Source organism: Leopardus geoffroyi, chromosome C2 (assembly GCF_018350155.1).
Source record: "Leopardus geoffroyi isolate Oge1 chromosome C2, O.geoffroyi_Oge1_pat1.0, whole genome shotgun sequence".
Classification (NCBI taxonomy): Eukaryota; Metazoa; Chordata; class Mammalia; order Carnivora; family Felidae; genus Leopardus; species Leopardus geoffroyi.
Window position 1 is genome coordinate 78323941 of NC_059333.1, and position 20826 is coordinate 78344766.

The 20826-nt window shown below is 39.1% G+C and overlaps 1 protein-coding gene across 10 annotated transcripts in view; it reads right to left on the minus strand.

Annotated features, from left to right (window-relative positions):
- TP63 (tumor protein p63) overlaps positions 1 to 20826 on the minus strand; it is a 230474-nt gene that overhangs the window by 33661 nt on the left and 175987 nt on the right. The gene's annotated exons all lie outside the window — the stretch shown is intronic.

Below are 20826 nucleotides of genomic sequence, written 5' to 3' on the forward strand. Positions count from 1 at the left end.
GAGACTTAGAACCAAATAGAAGAAAAAAAAGCCCTATCCTGTGCTTCTTCCTCTCCCCGTCTCTGAACCAATGGACAAAGTCTCCATTCCAATCCCTACATTCTATTAAATCTTAGCGTCCTGATCCTCTGTGTCAATTCCCCATCATGGTATTTCCTCTCATTCTGCTGCTAAAGTGAAACCACCCAGGCACCAGAATTGCCAGCCAAGAGTGGGGCACCTAGTAACACCCAAACAAAGGTAAACACACACACACACACACACACACACACACACACACACACACACACTCAGTTTGCAATGACATTCTTCCAGGGGAAAGACACTGGGGACCAGGAGCCAGAATGGCAAAAAGATTTATTACTGATATGTTTCAACCCAACTCTGACAAAAGGCAAATGTCCTACTAAAATGTACATTTAAAATAACCATTTTATCTCTTTCCTTTTGAAATATTTTATTTAAAGAATCCTTCTTTTCATCCCAAGCCTTTTAGTATATGAAATTTTCAGTTAAAAATTTCCTAATGCTAGAAATGTGTTGCATAATCAGCTCTCCATGCCCACAGGTCAAGGATTAAACACAGCAAAAGGGTTTTATATAGCCTGAAGAAATAGGGAGCATGCCAAAAATTGACCACAAAAATAAAATTCTACTTGGGAGACACTGAATGGAATCTAGAAGAATATTTTTGTGCTAGTGTTTTTTAACCAATGACTTTACAAAACAAAGGCACTGCCTTGGGATGTGTTAAGAACTCACTTTTACTGAGAACTCTCAGAAAAGAAGCATAGCTGTTTGTGTGTTTTAGTTAGGAGATATATAATCTAACCATGGGTTTCATAAGGTTCACCTTAGGAAAAATGACTGAAAAATAGGTTTGTCACCTGAAGGCATATAAGATACCTACCCAAGTATGTAAAGACTGCAAAAAAAGAAGGATAAGTGTTCAGAATAGGACAGTTAAAAAACATATACCATTTCGATAACTGATATACTAAAATGTGAAAGTACTAAAAACAAATGTAGGCATCATCAGGTATTAATCCTCGCTCGTTCTCAGGGATGGGGGAAGGGAATCTAATTTCTGAGTCTGAATAACGATAAATAATCATAGCTTTACCATTTCCTGAGTTCTGTTGTCAGAAATGCAATCCTCACACAACCCTATGAGGAAGGTATTACAGGTATACAATCTCTTATCTGAAACCCTTGGGGTCAGATGTTTTAAGAGTCCAGAACCGTTTTGATTTTAGAAAGGGAGTAGAGTTCCTATAGCATATATTATAAACACCTCCAGCAGCATTTAGGTCAGCGCCCCATAATCAAACCTTAGCATTACTTCGGAATTCATGAACATTCACACCAACTGGGAAATAAGCATAAGGCCTCAGAGTTCAGGCTAGATTTCACCACCAAATGAATCTGCCACAAACTCCACGAAACTAAAACCGAACCAAACCAACTTTGGGTTTTGGGAGCTCTTGGGATTTCAGAATCACAGATAACAGATAATGAAACAGCATTATTACCCCCATTTTATAGATAAGAAAATTGAGGCATGGAGAGGACTAGCCTGAGGTCACCAAGGAGAGCTGGTTAGCAACCGGTGTAGAAGAGTCCTAGTCCCGGCCTTTTAACAACGGTTCCTTGTCTCTATTTCTCTTGGCTCAGCAGTGCCAATTCGTGTACTTTCACATTTTTCTATTTCCCAACAGCATGACTATTTTCTGAACCAACTTAAAAGGTATACAATCTTCTCTAACATTAAAATGGGCTCAACAGCAGTTGACTCACCATCAACCATTCCTCTTTATTTCTCAGTGCAATAATGTTTGCTCACTGAACTGCAGAGAGAGGGAGCAAGCGATAGAGCTGGAAAAGTCCTGGATGAGGAGGAGGTCGTCCTTGGAGGCTATACTACCAGCTAGCTGGTAGCTGTGTGTTAGCACTCTTGTTACAGCTCAGGGGAATTCACGTAGGAGGCCCTGATCTTTCACATGGTTTATTAAGGCCCTTTTGTGTTCTGACCCCATCTCTCTCTCCGTCCCTCCCCGTACCCTCCTAATACATTCACCTCCCACGTGTTCTACTCATGCAGACATCTTAATGCCTCAAACACATTACACTCATCACCCACAATTCAATCATGCCACTCGGTCTAGAACAACTCATGTTCTTCCTCTGTTCTCCACACCAAGCGAGGACAATTTAGTCCTAGCCCTCTGCTAGGACTGCATCTAGTACTATAGACCACATTTTCCAGTTTTAATGATGCAGGTTTCATATTGATTAAATCCAAATCTAAATCTAAATATCAGACCAGGGCCAAGATCCCTTTGATTACTGCTTCTGGTTAAACTACTAGGCCTGCTGTTCAGTAACTAGAGGGGCTGAAGCTGAAGAGGCCTGGCGCGCTTGGTTCTTTACAAAGCCAAGCTTCTGCTACTCTGTTTCTTTTACTGGCAAATCCAACCTGTGATGATGTTTAATATTTTTCCAGCACTAAATTCGGGCTCCCTGGCCTATAGTGTATTCATAATTCTTTACACTTGCCCATTTCCCTCATCCTCTACCAAATAGCCCACTGTCACCAATTTCCCAGGCTTCCGCATGACCACAAAAAATGGGAATCTGATCTATGCCAATATTCTAGAATACACTGGTAATTTAAGTTGGCACAGGGTGGAAACTGAAACACATCTGGTTTCTCTTAATGTCTCTCTCTTTCTCCCTGGGACTTCTAAAATCTACCTCTAAACCACTCCCAACACTGACTTGACATTCTTGAATTCTAAGATCCAATTTCTTCTTTTGGGTCTGTATTCTTTGTTGTAATCAGCTTTGAGATATAACTTACTACAAAATATACCAATTTTAAGTATACAAGTTGATGACTTTTGACAAATGCACACAGTTGTGTAACCATCACCGCCAACACCCTATTCATCAAGATTATCTTTTGCCTTTTTACAGTTAATTCTCTCCCTGATCTCTTCCTAAGCAACCATGTACCCGCTTTCTCTCACTGCACTTTGCCAGAATTTTACAGAAATGGAATGATACAGTATATAATCTTAGATGCCTGGCTTCTTTTCACTTAGCATAATGCTCATCCACGTGTTTGCCTGCATCAGCATTTCATATTTAATGAAATTCCATTATTTGTCAATTCATCATTTATTTCCAGTTTGCATTTACTATGAATACAACTCTTACGAACATTCATATACAAATCTTAGTGAGGACACATGTTCTCATTTTTCTGGATAGGGACCTGGAAGTATGATTGTTCAGTACGTGTATGCTTAACTTTATAAGAAACTGCCAAACTGTTTTACAAAGAGACTCTGTCACTTTACATTGCCACCAGCAATGTATGAAGGTGTCACATCCTCATCAGCACTTGTTATTGTCCATGTTAATGCCATTCTAGCAGGTATATATGGTTCTTATTGTGTTTTAAATTAGCATTTCCCTGATGATTACTGATGTTGAGTGTCTTTTCATATACTTATTTCATGTACTTCATTTATATTTTTATATAATAAAAAATTTAAATATAAATATTTTATATAAATAAAGTATAAAATTGAAAATACAAATAGATTTATATTCATTTTATACTATTCCATATACTTATATACTATTCTTTTTAAAGTGTTCAAATCTTTCATACTTCTTGAATTTTAACTTTTTTTTAAGTTTACTTATTTACTTTGAGAGAGAGAAAGAGTGCAAGTGGAGAAGGGGTAGAGAGAGAAGTAGAAAGAGAATGCCAAGCAGTCTCCATTCTGTGCAGAGCCTGATGCGGGGCTTGATCTCACAAACTGAGATTATGACTTGGCCTGAAATCAAGAGTTGATGCTTAACCAACTTAGCCATTCGGCATCCCTTAAATTTTAATTTTATAATTGGGTTGCTTGTATTCTTAATTTGAGTTGAAAAAGTTCTTCATATATTCCAGATACAAGTCCTTTATCAGATATGTTTTTAAAATATGTTTTCTCCCAGTCTGTAGCTTGTCTTTTTTTTTTTTTTTTTACCAATTTTCTGTGCTTTTCCAAAACAGTTAATTTTGAGGAATCATCAGTATTTTGCCTTTAAGGCTCATTTCCTTTCTGTCCTAAGAAATCTTGGCCTAACCTGATGTTCAAAAGGATTTTGCATGTTTGCATGTAGAAGATTTATAGTTTTAGCTGTTGCATGTAGTTCTATATCTATGTTCAGTCAATTCTCCTCTTCCTTTTCCTCTTCTTTTCAACAACTATCTATTTGTTCCAGAAACTTTCTGGGACTCTGTTCAATAGCCTTGGCATCTTTTTTTGAAAATTAATTGGCCAAATGCATTCACGTTTTTATCTGGACACTGCTCTTTTCTATTGATCTACGTGTCTTCATACATCAGTGAACACTGTTTGGATTACTCCAACTTCATGGGAAGTCTTGAAATCAGGTAAATGGCAACCTCCAAATTTGTTCTTTTTCTTTTTCTTTTTCTTTTTTTCCAACGTTTATTTTATTTTTGGGACAGAGAGAGACAGAGCATGAACGGGGGAGGGGCAGAGAGAGAGGCAGACACAGAATCGGAAACAGGCTCCAGGCTCCGAGCCATCAGCCCAGAGCCCGACGTGGGGCTCGAACTCACGGACTGCGAGATCATGACCTGGCTGAAGTCGGACGCTTAACTGACTGCGCCACCCAGGCGCCCCCAAATTTGTTCTTTTTCAAGATTGTTTTGGCTATTTCAGGTCTTCTGAATTTCCATTTAAAATTTACAAGCAAGTTGTTGATTATCACAAAATACCTGGTAAAATTTTGGATGAAATTGTTTCTAATATATAGGTCATCTTGAAAAGAAGTGATATATTCACAATATTATGTATTTTAATCTATGAATGTGGTATATATATCCAAATAGGAACCTAGGAACCTTTAATTTCTCCCAGGAATGTTTCATAATTTTCAGGATGTAAATCTTGCACATATTTTGTTAGACTGCTCCTTTGGTATTTTTTTAATTGTTTACATGCTACTTCAAAATTTTTAATTTCTAATTTTATTTTTTCAGTATATAAAAACATAATTGATCTTTGTATATTGACTATGTATCCTGTGACCTTGCTAAACTTATTAGTTCTAGTAATTTTTTTTTTTTTAATTTTTTTTTTCAACGTTTATTTATTTTGGGGACAGAGAGAGACAGAGCATGAACGGGGGAGGGGCAGAGAGAGAGGGAGACACAGAATCGGAAACAGGCTCCAGGCTCTGAGCCATCAGCCCAGAGCCCGACGCGGGGCTCAAACTCACGGACCGCGAGATCGTGACCTGGCTGAAGTCGGACGCTTAACCGACTGTGCCACCCAGGCGCCCCAGTTCTAGTAATTTTTTATAGCTATCTTATGATTTTCTACATAGATGATTATATTAACTGTGACTAAAGACAGTTTTACTCCTTTCCAATATGCATGACTTTTAATTTTTATTCTTGCCCAACTGCAAGAATTGAACTATGGTCCAATTTGTTATTGTTTTATTTTTATTTTTTAAATTGATATCTTAGACCATTGATTTTAGACTTGTTTCCCTAATATAAGCATTTAATTCTGCAAAGGTACATCCAAAGCATCCCTTTGGCTATATCTACAACATTTTGATATATTCTTAATATGGAGGAATATATAAGCATTTCTTTTGGAGGCTGGATTATCCAATATAATTTGACATCCAATTATAATTTCTTTTGGAGTCTTCATATTCAATATAATAAAGGACCATACTTACATTCTTGAGAAAGATAATTCTTCCTCTAAGACTTCTGTTTATTTAGTGGGTTCCGTCTCTGGCTCTAACCTATTTCCCCTTTGCACCATTTTCTTATCATTCCAAATGGATTTTTTTCATTGCTGTTCTATGGTCATTTTTTTCTGTAGCTAGGTTTTTTTGACTATAGGTATCAAAGGAAGAACCCAGTTGAGTCTATATCTGAAAAGAGAACTTCGTTGGTGATGCATGTCCATTGCATTGAATCTCCAGCAGCTCTTTGGGTAGATATCAAACATTCCAACCTTTATGTTTAAAGGTATAACCTATCTCTTCCCACAATGCTGTCACTATTAGAAGCAGTTATGAAGGATTAAAGACTTATAAATTTCTCAACTTCTTTTGAGAAAGACAAGATACCAAAATTTTTTATGGGGAACACACCATAAAAAAATTTGGTATCCTGTCTTATTTAACATATTGTGAGTGTGTCTAATTTAAAAATATAATGTTAAAGGGCTGTAATTATAGTATTAAAAAGAGACATACCATGATTTATTTAATCATGCCTTTCTTATAGAATATGAATTTTATTATAATTTAAAAATATTAAAAATAATGCTCTTGTGCACATTTTAAAAAATTACGTTTATTTATTTATTTTTGAGAGAGTCAGAGACAGTGTGAGTGAGGGAGAGAGGGAGTGAGAGAGTCCCAAGCAGGCTCTGCACTGTCAGTGCAGAGCCTGATGTGGGGCTTGAACTCACGAAACCAAGAGTCAGATGCTTAACTGACTGAGCCACCTGGGTGCCCCATGCTGTGCACATTTTAATTCACAAATCCTTTGCAAATAAATTAGTTTCAGTTGGATCCCTTAAAACCGGATAGTTGAGTCAATGCACATGTTAGTATTGTAGGGAAGTCCAAGGTCGATTTGAATTTTCTTCCTTTAAGTAAGCTGCTTATTTTTCCCTAGATCCTTACAGGATTTGTTTCCTTCTTTATTTTTATTTTCTTTTAAGTGAGAATATTTCTAATTTTTTTTTGGAAATTATTTGGGAATTGGTGAGCTCTTTCAACTTACATACTTTACTTCAATATAATTTACTTTTCTTGATTTACTTATATTTTTGCTTTTTCTACTCATTAATTTTCAGAAACATGTAAGTCTTACTTTGGATCCACACTGTCTATCTTTCATACATTTTATATACTCAAACATGAATTGTTAGCATCTTTTCCTTTTGTCTGCATTCAGGGAAAGCTTGTCAAAGTCATGTACATATCATGTGTAGGGTTTTCTAGAGTTAGTTCTGTTCTGCCCTACTACAATTAGTTGTAAGTTTCTATCTATTAGATAGACAACAATTAGTTGTAAGTTTCTATTTCTATTGCACTTAAATGTTGTTCTTTATCTTGCTTAATCTCCCTTTTTACCTTATACAGTCATCTTTCCATCACAGCCTGCTGTTCTAGGTATGTTATTTTCTTCACCAATTTATAGTGCTTATGTTTTATTGCTTTGTACTAAAGCAATCTTCTAATTTTTTTTCTGGTTGCTAGGATGTTTTTGCTTCCTTTGATTCATTAAAATGCTGTTCCCTTATATTTAGCGTTCTTTTACTTCTTCCTCCCCCCTCCTCCTCCCCCTTCCCTTCTTTCTCCCCCTTGTTGTTGTTGTTGTTGTTGTTGTTGTTTTGATATAGGTATGTAATCACTTTTATAGTTTTCTGTGAATATAATAAGATATAACTAGGGCTAGTATTTGCATCCCTCATGTCTCTTTGACAATTGAAAATTTGACAAATGCCAATTTTCAATTTGATTCTATAAGCCCTTTAAAAAATAAAAATTGCTACACTATTATAAATAGCATGAGTGTCCAATTTAGTTGGGCTTTTTCCTGTAATTCATAATATTTTAGTGGAAAGTTAAGATTCTATATAAGAATTTGCTTATCAGCTGCCACTGTAAACTAGGCATGAGATCTATAGATCAACATCATTCAATAATTACCAAACAAACGTTTACTAAGCACATACTACCTATGGTCAGATACTCTGTTCTATACAAGGAACATAGAGAAATAAGATCCAAAACCCCATAATGCAGGAACTTATATATCCTTGCTGCGTAGGGCAGTTTTTGAAACATAAACTGAAAGAAAATCTTAGTCTTACCTCAAATTGGTCATGGTTTAGAGGTAGAGTGAAACAATCCACTGAGCATAGCAGAGGTTATACAGAATGTATTATGGGATTACAGAGGATAGAGCAATAACATATTTGTTAATAAATTTGCTATTTATTTAGTATTATATTCAAAACTCTGTTTTAGTTCTGGAAATTCAGCAGTAAAAAAAAGCAAAGTCCATGCTCTAAAGGTGTCACTGCTCTAGAATAAACAAATAAATACTACGTCAGATGGTAATAGGTGCTATAAAGAAAATAAAGTCAGGATAAAATTAAAGGATATAGTCAAGAACCAGGAGCTGGGTAGTGTGGTGTGAGGGGGATATTATTTCATCAGGGAAGAATTCTTTGATATATTGATATGTAAAGAAAGATCTGAAGGAAATACACTGGATTGAGCCATGCATACACCTAGGGAAATAATATTTCAATTACTGGAGCTAGCAGATGCTAAGGTCCTGAGGAGAGTATGTCTGTCAAGGAGACCAGTAAGCAAAGGCTACAGTGGTAAGGGACAAGATCTGAAGCAGACAGAATATGGGGCCCAGACCACATAAGGCCTTACAGGCCAGGGAAAGACTTCAACTTAGTGTGAGCTAGGAAGTCATTGGAGAGGTCTGAGAAAGTGACATGATATGATTTCCACTTGAATAGTATTTTGGCTGTTATGTGAAAAACAGACTTTATAGATGGAACAGAGAGATCAGTAAAGAAGCTACTGCAAATAATTCAAGTAAAAAATCCCAGTGGCTTAGACCAGCAGTAGAGTTGGTGAGAAGCAGTTGGTTTCTGGATATATTTTAACCAGATTTACTGGCAGATTGGTTGGAGATAAGAGAGAAAGAGAAAAGTAAATGTATTCTACTGGAGAAGAAAGATTTCACAGTGGTAGTGATATTCAAGTGAGGCCTTAAAAGGCAAGTTATTCACCAACTATATGGTATACCCAAGGATGCCAGAATGGAAGAGCCAAGAGACAGAGAGCAGGCTTTCCACAGAGAGGGAATATCATGGATATAAGCAGAGAGATGTTAACTATGACTAAACTATAGGTGGGGGGAGGCAGGAGGGGGAGAGGCAGGAGGCAGAGGGGCAGAACAGAAAGCAATGAGGCTAAGCCAGGAAGGCAGTTGCCAGATTCTGAGGAGCCCTGGATGTCAGAAGACACAGCTAGACTCTACCAGCAGGCAAAGAAGAGTCACTAAGGATTGCATACCAAGGGACGGATCTATCAGGTCGATGTATTAAGTAAAGCAAAGCCAGTAGGAGTGAGACTGGGATAAAGTAAGAGGAAGGGGACCTGTCAGGAGGTGTTCAGGCAAGAAAGGAGAAGGGCCCAAACTAGGGTGATAGAAATGACTAAAAAGGTGGAGAGACGGAGGACATAGGACTCACTAAAACTCAGTCTTCTAGTTTTCATCATGAAAGCACCAAAACAGACTGAGAATTGTTTTTCATTGGAACAAAAGATGCTTGCAAAAATAAGACCAGTTATTTGCTTGTTACCTTTCTAAAAAAAAAAAAAAAAAAATGAACGAGAGTTAGTTTAGGGCTCCCAACAGTCAGTAGTAAAATAAGACTTGGCTTAGTCAATGGGCTCTTCAACAAATAGAGAAAACAAAAGATAGTTAGCTTTAATTCTGGACCAAGAAAATAAAATAACATGAGGTAACACTGGAATTCATAGGCCAACTTTGTTGTGAAAGAAGTAAGGGCTTAGTTATCAAAGCCAAGAGCATTAGGGAAGGACTCTTACTCAACCCCATCAATTGTAAGCAATAGTCACTGAGCTAGGGGTCAAGAGTCAAGATTTAAAAATTCTGCCTCCTCTACTCATTTCCTGGGTCTTTATGCAATCACTTAACTTCTCACCAACATAAAATTAAAATATATACATATAAACTTCTATAGCTCTTAGGGTGGAGGGGTAAATCATGGATGGATAGGAGAAGCCTTAGTCAACTGCAAAGACCAACATAAAAGCTGTGAATTATGATTATTACTGAAGCCTCATATTTCTAAGATCTTCCACATAAAGTGTTTAATGTAGCTTAAGTAACTTGGGGAGCATTGTGAAAACATTATTTCAACCTGGTGAGGGACTGGTTGTCAGATAATAAAAATCTGCTTAAGTTTGAATATTAACCATTTACAATGAAATCGGACAATTCTTATTTACCTGGTAGTGATCACTAAGTTCTAGACCATGTCAAGCTATTGGGTTCATTTGTTTAAGAAAATGAATGGGTTTGGTTTATCTGCTTCCATACATTTTTATATACACACGTATAGATTCATAAGTAAGTACAATATAATTTTATGTGTCCTTAAAATTTACTTAAGCTACACTGATCAACATTTAATCTCAGCAATCTCTTTTCATTTCTCTTGTTTTCAACATTTATCTGTGTTCTTACATGTGGACATACTCATTCATTTTAATAGAAGGAAGAAGAGAGGGTAATGAGATAGAATGGAGGGAGACCTTCTGGCTTCATCTGTAATATTTTTTTTTTTAATTTTTTTTTCAATGTTTATTTATTTTTGGGACAGAGAGAGACAGAGCATGAACGGGGTAGGGGCAGAGAGAGAGGGAGACACAGAATCGGAAACAGGCTCCAGGCTCTGAGCCATCAGCCCAGAGCCCGACGCGGGGCTCGAACTCACAGACCGCGAGATCGTGACCTGGCTGAAGTCGGACGCTTAACCGACTGCGCCACCCAGGCGCACCTGTAATATTTTATTTAGAAACAATATTTGAGGGGTGCCTGGTTGCCTCAGTCAGTTAAGCATCTGACTTCAGCTCGGGTAATGATCTCACATTCTGTGAGTTTGAGCCCCGTGTCAGGCTCTGTGTTGACAGCTTACAGCCTGGAACCTGCTTCAGATTCTGTGTCTCCCTCTCTATGCACCTCCCCCCCCCACTCACACCTCTCTCTCTTTCTCTCAAAAGTAAGTAAACATTAATTTTTAAAAAAAACAATATTTGAAGCAATATGAATTTTGGTAGATACTCAGGTATCTAAGCTTATTTGCTGTTTTTGTAGGCTTGAAATATTTCCTAATAAAATTTTTAATAAATAAATTTAATATGGGCAGTACCTGTAAGTCTGTTGCAGACTTATAATTTTAGAATATGGAGAATATAGAACTAAGATATTAGAACCCAGAAGAAACATTATAGCATGTCTTGTCCAAACTTTATTCTCCCATTAATTTTCAGATATAAAACTTAGTGAAGTTGGTTCATTAATTTAACAAATATTTATTGAACACCTGCTTCATGACAGGCTCTCTCCTGAATTCCAGGGAACTAGCAGTATACCTTGGGCTAATGGAGTTGGCTTAGAGGAAGCAATGACATTAAACAAATTATTTCTAAAAATGTGATATATGTTCTAAAGAAAAAGCAGAGGGATGCAAGGCAAAATGTGAAGCTCTATTTAGTTTGGAGGGTCAGGAGAGCATCCCTGAAGAAATGATTTCTAAAGGTTGCACTAAATCTAGGCAATGTGGGAATGAACTCAGATTTCCTTACTTCGGAAAAACTAATACTTTTACAACTTCATTATACCCTGGTGACGGAGTTTCCATATAAAACCAAACTGACATTGTAAGCCAAGGATTTGGTTTTCCGTTTCTATTATCAAATCACTTGTTCCAAGGCAGTTTTAGTTTATGATACCATGGCTAAGCTTTTCTTACAAAGTTAGATCAGCTTAGAGATGATTTGGTTCAGCCACTCCAGTTCCAGAGGAAAGATCCAAGCCCCAGAGAGGAGAGAAGACTTGCTCAAACACACTCAGCAACAAGGACCATCTTGACACACAGGCCAATGTCCCAACTCATGCACCATGTGGTCTTAACACTAGCAGTATGGGGCCCAAGTGGAACTGGTGTATTTCATACCAGAGTGAATTTACATAAACATTCAATATGATTAGAAAAACAAGTATAAAGCTCAGAGTTCATCTAAAAAATAAAATTTGATCACCATTTCCTGCAAGATTACAAGGATATTCTATACTGCTCTTTGTTTCAATATCACATGCTTTTTAGTTTAGTAAATAAGTCTGACTAGGAATTGTGATTTTCTTCCTAAAAGGTAAGTACATTTTCAGAATGGGATCTTGAATGTAAGAATAACAGGAAGTGCCCACCAATTGTTTTAAGAACCAATTTTACCCCGTCTGGTCTTAGATTTGATAAGTCAGCAGTGGATTGTATTAATCTTTTTATATACGGTATTTAGGTAAAATACCACATGAACCTGTAGCTCTTAAAATTAGGCAAATCTTAATGTAAAATCAGAAAATAAAATATTGTGATAGAGAAAGAGAAAAAAAAAAGGAAAAGAAAAAAGCATATGTGAAAGAATTTACTTCCAAAGATAAAGTAATTGATCTCTCGAAAAAAGTCATAGCCTTTGGCCACTCTGTCACTGAGGAATTTCAGGCAACTCACATGATCTCTCTGAACACTGAGCTAATAATCATCCATAGGGGAAAAAGGAGAGAACTTCATTAGATGATCTATGTTTCTTTTGTTTTGAATATTTTATGATCTGATGCAAATCTGTCAGAGAATTCAGTTTCCAGGTTCACACTGGCAAGGTACCTCTTTAAAAAGAATCTGGAGGGGCGCCTGGGTGGCGCAGTCGGTTAAGCGTCCGACTTCAGCCAGGTCACGATCTCGCAGTCCGTGAGTTTGAGCCCCGCGTCGGGCTCTGGGCTGATGGCTCAGAGCCTGGAGCCTGTTTCCGATTCTGTGTCTCCCTCTCTCTCTGCCCCTCCCCCGTTCATGCTCTGTCTCTCTCTGTCCCAAAAATAAATAAACGTTGAAAAAAAAAAAATAAAAAAAAAAAAATAAAAAGAATCTGGAAAACAGAGTGTTGATAATCTTTCTGATCAGAAGTACATAAAAATAGTAGGAATCAATGTGTGTACTGATATAAATGTATGCATATCCAAGAGTGTGTTTATTCCTAAGGATTACTAGCCTATGAGTAAGAACAAAGAGCCACATTTTTTGTTGGGCCTCAACAAAATTTCCTCTTCCACAATCTTGAGCATCCACATGAACAAAGTATTTCTACAGTGTCATGGAACAGAGGTGCCTCAAAACTGACAAATGAACTAACCTCTTTCTTGCTATACAATATCCCTGACAAAATGGAAAGGCAAGCTTTGCCTGAGTTTTGTTTCACTTTGTGAAGGAGGGGTGAAGGTTTGGCATACTGAGGAGTGAACTCCACAAAGCCAAATATCATGTTCAAATAAAATAACTCCAGGGGATTTTGGAAAACAAGAGTAAATTCAGCTCCTCTACTAATAATATGTTGCAAAGAGAAGTGGGGAGAAAAGCATTCCAGTAACTACGACCCCACCGTCACCACCTGCCTCAGTAGACATACTATATTACATGCCCTTGGCTGCCAGACTGGTAATTCAGTATCACAATGCATAGAGATGCCAGCTAATATCAGCACACACCTGCATAATTTTTCAACAGCTCGCTTTCCTAAAGGTGCAACACAGACCCTCCCTCCCCACGCCATCAAAAAGCAAAACAAAACACTTACTCTTTCAACCTCTCCCAGAAGAAATACCATACCGTATGCAAATCCCAAATTGCAAGGCTAACGTCACCTACAAATGTCCAAGAATATGGAAGGAATAAACATCATTGGAATAGACAGACCAGTAACTACATAACCCACCCCACTACTCCATCCATTCTCAAGGGAAGCAGCAGTATAATATAGTGTCAAAGCCATTCTGATGCTACAGTGCCAGCTTGCAGATAAATCCACATCTGGCAAGCCGTCATGCTAAAAGAATATATCTCATTTTTTTTTCTAATTTATTTTTTTAAGTTTTTATTTATTTTGAGAGACACAGAGAATGGAGGAGGGGCAGAGAGAATCCCAGGGAGAATCTGGATGTGGGGCTCAAACTCATGAAGCGTGAAATCATGACCTGAGCCATAACCAAGAGTCAGATGCTTAACTGACTGAGCCACCCAGGCACCCCTTTTTCTGATTTAGTACTATGTACATTATGACCTATTGGCCATTAGCCCACAGAATAGACCTTAGTATATAAACAAGATCCAACTGTGGTCCATGAACGCTGGGGGCAAATTACCTACTGTGAGGATGGCCGGGTCTAAAAAGGAGAGTAAAATCTATGCCAAGGCTTAAATATACCAACAACTTTTCTTGGCTTCTGCATGAATTTGAGATGATTGCAGTAAAAGAAAATTAAAAATAATGAGATTTACGAATAATCTAAAAGACGATTACCATTCACCGGTAAGAAATGCTAAGGTGTGCTTCTAACTTATGGTTCTTATTTGCAGAGAGTTCAAAGAATACAAGAGGTGAAAGGTGGGGTCTTTACAACTTCAGATAACCTATAATATTTGACAAGAAAAAAAGGGCAAGTCCCAAAGCTGTCACAACACTATTCATCTAAATATGGCCATTATCAAGTGCAAAGCCAGTCTGAATTTAGTCAGAATTATCCTAAAATATTCAGTGATTTCAATTTTTTTTCTTCTCTAAACTGTATTTTTGGAATGGCTGAGTCAAAAAGCCCCTTTTAAGAGGGTAAGAGAATGATAAAAGCAATAACTGAACTGGTGGAAAATAAAATCTTATAAAACAGATGGGATATTCAGAGAGGACAAAATAAAGTTCTGGCAACTGACTTGGCAGAGGGAAAGACTACTAAGGAGCAGAAATGAGATGCTTGAGGGGCTCAGCTGTTTGAGTGTCTGACTCTTGATTTCAGCTCAGGTCATGATCTCACAAATCATGAGATCAGGCTAACAGTATGGAGCCTGCTTGGGATTCTCTCTTTCCCCCTCTCCCTGCCCCTCCACCCAATGGCACACACTCACTTTCTCTATCTCTCTCTCTCTCCAAATAAATAAACATTTTTTTTTTAAAAGAAATGAGAAGCTTGAAAATAAAAATATAAGGGTCAAACATAATTTTCAATCAAGAAGCTTTGGAAAATCAACTGTAACTATCTAATTTGCTAAAATGCAGAAACAGTCTTAGCTGGAAAGAGCAGATACAGCTCCAGTATGATCTGCTTGCAATCTATTGAATAACCTGTTTCACATATAATTGTATGGGCTAATTATATACTATGTTCTGGGTCTGTCCTCTATAAATAAACTCACTTGGGAAATATTATAAATTTCACATTTAGGAAGAGAGGTTTTTTAAAAAAAAATTAATAATTAAAAGGTGGTCACTTTAAAGGTTTTAGTTAAGTAAATACATTCTGAACAAACATCAGGTTAATGTTCTGTCATGGCTATGATGGATGATGTATCAAAATACCAAAAGCAAAACCAGCAAGTGAATGCATGTATATAGTTTGGGGGCAGGTTCGGGTATTTTCTTGAGAAATCAGCTTTAAAAGGTTAGGTGAAAACCCAAAATATCATTCAAGAACCAATTGATTATCCTTGCTGTGACTACACTACAGTTTAATCACCTCATTTCTAAACTGCACATGTACAACCGAGTGGTAAATATCGCCCAAAGACTCACTGACAGGAAGGCAGGAGGGCAGGACTCTAGTTATGCACTTGCCCACTGACTTCCTGCATCATCTTAGGGAAATCACTTCTCCTAGTGGCCTTCAACTTCTTCATTCACAAGGAAGGCATCCCACTTAGGACCGCATCTACTTCAAAGGAAGGGGAAATCTGCAAAGTGAGCTTGCAAACAGAGCCCAGGCCACCACCTCCTATTGAATCTATCATCATGATTGGGCAGGAAGAGATTCCAAAATTGGCCCCCTAGTCCTCTGGCAAGGCATTCAACTTCTCCTCCCTGTCTCCCTTCCTGCCACAGTCGTCTAGCTGCCAGACATGTACGAATTGTGTGCTTGATAGTTTAAAAAAAAAAAAAAAATCCTTCCTCCAAGCACTTTTCCCCGATGGCCCCAGCCAAAGGGCCGCCTGTTGCCACCTGTCAGTTGTGGGGATTAATTACCTGAGCCCAGGCTGGGAGCGGCACATTCTTCCCAGGGCCGCGCCCACAGATGTTGACATCAAGCAGGTGGGCTATCTGCTACCTGCTTACCTTGAAGACCAGCCCGGAGCCCACTGAGGCCTGGCAGGTGGAGGGGGGGCGGGGGGTGGGACATTCAGACTGCACCGTAGAGCAACAAAACCGTGGTAGGGAGGGATGTGCCCAGATACCTCTCTGGGAAGCCCCAGGCAGCTCTGTGGCCAGCCCTGGGCACTGGCCTAGCTGGGAAACAGCTGCAGCCTCCCTTTCTGGAGGACAGCGTGTTGGCACAGACCTTGGGAAGGGGTGGGGGGTGGAGCCCGCCAGCCTGGTTCTAGATGCCTGAGGGTATGAATTTGGAAAGCCAGTTTAAAAAGATTTGACAGACCTGATTGGTAATTTTGCAACTCTGTCTCCCCAGGAGGGTAAAATGACCTTTCAGGTAGAGTCTCCTGTCGGGGCCACCCCTGCCAACCCCGCTTGACCAGTAATACCATCTGCAGTTACCTTCACAAGGCAGACACTGGAGAGCATTCGCCAGAGTGACTGGTATACAGCAGGTGCTCCATAAATGTTAGCTTACCTCCAATGTTTCCTCAAGTCACAACAACCCTGAGAACTCTCAAGGGGTGAGGTGACTCTCCTGTTCTACATGTGCAGAAACGGGGGCTCAAATGTTTAAAGCAACACTCCAATAAATGCCGGAGCTGAGCATGGAACTTCGGGCGATTTGTCTTCTTCTCAGTGCTGACGAAGTGCCTGAGAAAAACCCTCATGACCGTGTGTCCTGCATACTGCATGGCCCTCCGCAAAACAAACCTGGACACCCCCCAGCAATACGGGAAGATACAATTATCTGTGGACAAAAAATTCTTCCAGCAGGAACGCGGGTGAGCAGAAACCCTGGGGGACAGGGCACCCCATCAGACATACCTAGTTTAACTTTCCAGTGTCTAAATAAGAGAACAAACTCAGGGAAAAGGTCACACCAAGCACCAGCAGTAGGGCAGGATTAGAACCTATGACTCCCAGCTTCCAACCCCATGATCTTTTCACTGTAAAACATTCCTATCCACTTCTTTCATAAAAGGTGTTATCTGGGGGGCAGGTTGGTGGGCATATCAGGAGAGCTTCCTGGGGGCGCACACACACTTTGGACAAGAAACAGTCTATGCCACCTGTCGCTTCCCTTTCACTGCAGCAGGAGCGTGTCTGGCTAACAAGGCTACCTTCCAGGGCACAGCTCTGGGTTTAGCCCTTATTTGCCTTTAAGGGAAAGAAAGCATCTTCTTTCCCCCTCAGGGTGACTCACTGTACCCGGCACCCTGCAAAGCCCTGCAGGGGCTTCCTCTTATACCTGTTATTTCTCTCAAACTCAGGGTCCAAACCCAACGCCCCCACTTCTTCCTTAGCCCTTACATTGGCATATGGAGAAGGCAGCCTCGGGTCAGAAAGGTGCCAGGCTTGTTCAGAGCTCAGGTCACTGTCCACCAAGAATGCTTCCCATCCCTGGTCCAGGGCAATGCTTCATGCTGTGGCCCTCAGACTGGCAGGAATCCATCCCAGGGCTATTCTTCTTCGACCCTTGGATGCTAGAGTTGAAGGTCATTGTCTATCCTTCCCCAGACTCTTGTGCTCTCCTTGAAAATGACTCCCAGGGTACACAGTTCCTAAACCTCTAGTCCCTGCTGAAGGCTGCATCTTTCCAGTGAACAGAAACACATTTAGGAACTTGTCACCGCCAGACACACTCACAGCCTTATATAATGGCGTGGGCACCCTTTGCAAGATAATACCAAACCTATTAGTTCCCTTTCACTAGATTCATTGCTTGTTTTGAAGTGTCATCTGCAAATTAACCCTAAATGTAAACTCTCTACTAAGTGTGGTAACTTGTTTGGAACTGAAGGATACTGTTTTTTACTGGAAGGCTAGGTGGACCGGGGCTTATGAGAAGAGATGTGGGACTATATCCTGACAGCGTGGACGGTAATAGCATCTATTAATTTCCAGAAATGACATCGTCACTCGCCATGTGGAGTCATTACCTGCTTATAGAGCATTTTTAGACACGCTATCCATTTAATTTTCAGCTAACTCTGTGAGTAAATCATTCTTCTCCACTCTTGGTCAATGAAGAATCAGAGGCTCAAGTAGATAAACTCGTGTGCTCACAACAAAACAGGGGTAGAAGACAAGGTCAGGCCTCTAATCTAGGTTTAAACATCAAATCCAGGGCACCTACTGTACCTGTATATACACCACATGGGACATTGTACGAGATCTCCCTGTGCACTGATGTTGTTCTTGCCGTGTTCAAGTCACTGTTCTATATGTTAGGACAGGAAGGGGTGGGGATCAAGTCCCTACTCTCCAGAAATTTATCATTAAGGAAAGATTAATAGAAATAAATAATGCTGACAAACAATATAATATAAAATGAAGATACAAATGTAATGCAACATGAACACCACAGTGCTTTCTGGCTTCAAAGTCCTAGGAAGTTATTGAGACTCTGAAAAATTGTTATCGCCTCTCAAGGATGGAGGCTTATAAACGTTGCAGCAAGTATTCTCCAAACCCTTAACCTATGGGCTTACCATCCATCACTTCTCTCTCCCTCCTTCCCTTTCTCCAACACACACACACACACACACACACACACACACACACACAAGAGTTAAGCTCTGTTTTACAACAAAAGAGGTTAGCAGTTTTTAAGAAGAAAAAAAATTGACAACTCAGTTCACTCCTAAAATATTGCATACCTTCCAAATTCAGGCTTCAATTAGCAGACTAAATTATGAATAGACGTCTACAGTTTTGAGGATGACTGCATGAAAAAGAAAAATTTAGAATCTGTACCTTTCAATGAACCCTAGCATTTGCCATCCCTAATTTCCTAATGCATGCTCAAGTATTCAAATAGCTGAATATTTTGGTGATATCGCTGTACAAAGTAGGACCCGTGTTTGCTGTATATTAAACACACACACACACACACACACACACACACACACACAAGCTAATACTTATTGAACATGATTTAATCTAGACACTTTGCTAAATTCTTGTGTCTTAATATAGCCTTCACAGTAACCTGTGAAGTGGATATTATGACTCTCATTTGCCAGATAAGTGAACTGAGACCCAGAAAGGTTTAAAAAGTTGCCCAATCTTTCACAGCTACTAAGTAGCAGGGCCAAATTGAACTCCAAGTCCTCCTGATGGCAGTTCCTAACCCCCTTGCTCCTAACCTGCGGGGCACAGCTCAGGGTACTAGGGGAGATACCCTCTGACCCGCTGCCAATCCTTATGTGACTTTAGCAGGGTGATTAGCCTGCTGGAGCTGTTGACTCCTCATCTCCAAGACAGAGATAATTCCACTAACCCCTTTGAACTTGTTGTGAGGGTTGAACGGGGAAACCGGGCAGTGTTTACCATCCAGCGGTGGGGCCGGCTAAGTGCGTGATGAACAGCAACTCTCGCCGTGGTATCACTGTGTTCAGCTCGGTACTTATTTCCACTGTACAGCTTTAGTGCTAGACCAGTGACCAGCAACGTAATTTTAGCGAGACAAAATATTTTCCAAGCAAACTTCTAAAGATTACTCTTTGACTCAAGGTATGTTTCTGGGGTGAATCAGAAAACAGAGAAGAAAAAGTAGAGACAGAAAGAAAGGAAATTGGAAGGCTAGTTTTACCACTATAACTGAAACCTAGGTAACTGGATTCTTAACTCTCTTTCTGAGGTTCTTAATAATGCATCCTGTTTTATTGTTTTCTGTATGTGTGGGGGAGGAGCCGTACAGGTTCTTTGTGCTTCTACCTACAATATATAAACTGTAATCCTAATGCACTGTCCTTCTGACAGAAATTCAGTTCAGCAAACAGGTTTAAATCTCTCCATGAAAGAGTACCAGCAATTGTTGAGAATCATTATGACTCTGATATTTTATATCCTTCGTCCCTTTTGCCGCAGAGAAATAGACACCCAGGTGTAAATACAATGGGATTAAAAAATAAGGGAGATGAGTACCCAATGGATTTCAAAACATAAACAGAGGTCATGCTTGCTGATCTCCTTAGACTTACTGTATTTTTTTTTTTATTACGCTTAAGATACCAGGCGCTTTTAAGTGTGCTACTGTGAATTTGTGAAAAGTTTAAGAGACTTACAGTTTGCTTCAACTACAGGTACCCTACCATTCCAAGTGGACAATGACAAGATGAATTTCTTTCAAGGCTACACCATCACATAGGCAAACCGTGATGTTTCTTTACAACATATAAGTATAGGAAATCACCATGGGGAAACACTGAGATCCTGGGGGAACTGTTAAGATACTACCAAGCAAAGTTGTAACTCAATAAATTAGATCAGATTTTCTGCTTGATACCTTTAAGCCAAGTCTTAAACTTTTGTTCCCCATCCCCTTTTTAAATAAATCCACAAGAACTCAATAATTTTGAGATGTCTATTTCCATGGTTGATAATTAGGGACTGTGTGGCCAACTAATACGTAGGTGTCTGTGTTTGCTGGGGGTGGGTGAAGGAGGCAGGGGGAGGGGAGAGACATAAACAAATCCTTTCCTCTACCTGCAACACCTCTTAAAAGCTTATCATAATGTTACTTCCTATTTCTTTACAGTTCATTTGTTTAAGATGAAAACATGCTTCATCTTGTGACTTTTTTTCCTTTTCTTTTTTCTTTTTCTTTTTTCTTTTTTCTTTTTTCTTTCTCTCTCTCTCTCTCTCTCTCTTTCTTTATTTCCTTCTTTCCTTCTTTCTTTGAATTCCTTATAAACTTAATATTCTATGTAGCCCCAGTGGGGAAAA